The sequence below is a fragment of the Panulirus ornatus genome, chromosome 43, assembly GCF_036320965.1.
Source record: "Panulirus ornatus isolate Po-2019 chromosome 43, ASM3632096v1, whole genome shotgun sequence".
Lineage (NCBI taxonomy): Eukaryota > Metazoa > Arthropoda > Malacostraca > Decapoda > Palinuridae > Panulirus > Panulirus ornatus.
In genome coordinates this window covers 1,298,585-1,300,906 of record NC_092266.1, presented here as the reverse complement: position 1 = coordinate 1,300,906, position 2,322 = coordinate 1,298,585, and the positions used below count along the sequence as shown (strand labels likewise).

The following is a 2,322-nucleotide window of genomic DNA, read 5'->3' as shown; positions in this document are numbered from 1 at the left end:
TGGTTCATCTCTGAAACACAAACCTTTAAACTTTGTCTCTAGAACTGAACACAACCATTAAGTTCCATAACTGGAATTAAAATTTGGATAATCTATCAAAATTCGTCATATAACGCGAACTTTTAAATCCTTCCATTCAGTTGGGCCGTTACTTGCCTGGCTGCCATTCATAATATGTCCTTTTATATTGTATGTTGACTACGCTCTCATTCATTCGTCATTTGGATCGTCTCACTGATATTCCATTCATAAACTTCATTCCTGCAGCTTATTTTTGACCGCCATGTTGCTTCCTCAAGGTTTATAATTCTTTGTGTATTTAATAATAGAAGATTCAATGATATTTCTCGTGGTACTGGAATTAGAGTTAATAATGCCATCTCAGTTATTAACTCTAACTCCAGTACCACGAGAAATATAATTGAATCTTCTATTTCTGAATACACAAAGAATTATAATCTTAATATTAGTGATGGTCTATACAAATTGGATAACTTTAATGTTGATAAAATTTGTAAACAATTCACCTTCTTGTCCACATAATAAGTTTATGATACGCTTGTTGTCTGTCTTGGACAATCACATGTTTACCATATGGCGTCCTAGCTACGTCTCTTCGTTGTATATCAATGACTCTTATATTTCTCTCTTGTGTCTCCCCTGATGATGTGAGTTTTACACGAAAGTGCACTTGGGAACTTATCGTGTTTATTTTCCCCGTGGACTCATAAAAATATACTTGATCACGTGCAAAGTTGTGATCCTTTTCAATATATATATATATATATATATATATATATATATATATATATATATATATATATATATATATATATATATATATATATATATCCTTCAGTATGTTTACTTTCGATAATGAGGAACAGAAGAAGGAGCCAAACAAGTAAATTTCGTCAAAGACTTCTCTCTTTTCTTAACGCTGCCTCGCAAAGATTTTCATTAATTCATATTGAAGAAACAGACGTATTTTCTATTGTCTGGTTAGCTCAGTGGTAGAGCGTGAGTCTTACACACTCAAGGTCGTGGGTTCGAGACCCACACCAGACATAATTTTTGTCTTTATCTTTTTTCATTTTGTCCGCATCACATGTGCGCAACATTCAGTACGTTCGTCCAACATTATAGTGAAGATCTTCACAATAAATTGGGGTTTTCGACCTTATCTGAAAGGGTCAGGTCCACCAAGACGTCCTTGAAATCTTCCAGAAGCTTCTGGCGATCCTCCTCCAACTGCTGGGCACATCAGAGTTAACATGGGCCGGACATCGGTTGTGGAACGACTTAATCTGCTTCCGGTAGTTAGCAGGGATGATAATGAGGGCTCTGACCTCATACCAGGTCATCTTAGGTCCAGTCTATTGCTTAGTTCCAGTCTATTGCTTAGTTCCAGTCTATTGCTTAGTTCCAGTCTATTGCTTAGTTCCAGTTTATTGCATAGTTCCAGTCTATTGGAACGACAATAAAAAAGTAAAACTCATTTCTTCGTTGAAAATTGAGAGGAAAACACGACAGCAACATGGAGATTTACCCTGTGGTTATTTTGCCGGCTAGTCGGCAACGGTCGGTCAAACACTATTTTGCCGTGGTAATCTCAGTGCTTCATATAATACTATGTCACAAAATATGTTCTTGGGGGCGTAGCTCAGTGGTAGAGCGCTCGCTTGGCATGCGAGAGGTCCCGGGTTCAAACCCCGGCGCCTCCATTTTCTATTTGGGAAATTCATTGTTTTCAGTCTTGTATAGATATATATATATATATATATATATATATATATATATTGTCCGATCAGGGAAGTTAAGCAACGTTGGGTCTGGTTAGTACTTGGATGGGTGACCGTCTGGGAACACCAGATGCTGTTATCCCTGGGGATAGGGAAGAAAGTATTCTTGCCTCGTATTCCCTGCGTGTCGTACAAGGCGACTAAAAGGGGAGGGAGCAGAAAGCCGGAAATCCTTTACTCCCATTTTCAATTTTTCAAAGGACGGAACAGAGAAGATATAAAGATATTGTAAAGATGTAACTAATATAAGATATAAGAATGAATGGAAGATACGTATGTAGCTGAAACAAGGAGTAATGAAGATTAAGGTGCAATGAAAATTATTCTGTAGTGAAGATAAATATATATGTTAAAATTTTGTATTGAACATCAAGAAGTAATGATAATGATGAGAGTGTAGTGACGATGAGGGTTTAGTTAGGGAGTGGTGACAATTGCCTTTACAATGATAATAAGGAGGTAACACAATGAGGAACACAAACTTTCCAAAGCTACGTTCAAGTCATACTTTGAACTAAGT

General features: G+C 36.8%; 2 non-coding genes across 2 annotated transcripts; both read left to right on the top strand.

The window, feature by feature from the left end:
* Positions 1-996: 996 nt before the first annotated feature.
* Positions 997-1,068, top strand: TRNAV-UAC (transfer RNA valine (anticodon UAC)). The gene has a single exon. It is a non-coding gene; the product is annotated as a tRNA-Val (tRNA).
* Positions 1,069-1,652: 584 nt separating this feature from the next.
* TRNAA-GGC (transfer RNA alanine (anticodon GGC)) lies at positions 1,653-1,724 on the top strand. Its single transcript has one exon. It is a non-coding gene; the product is annotated as a tRNA-Ala (tRNA).
* The last annotated feature ends 598 nt before the right edge of the window (positions 1,725-2,322 follow it).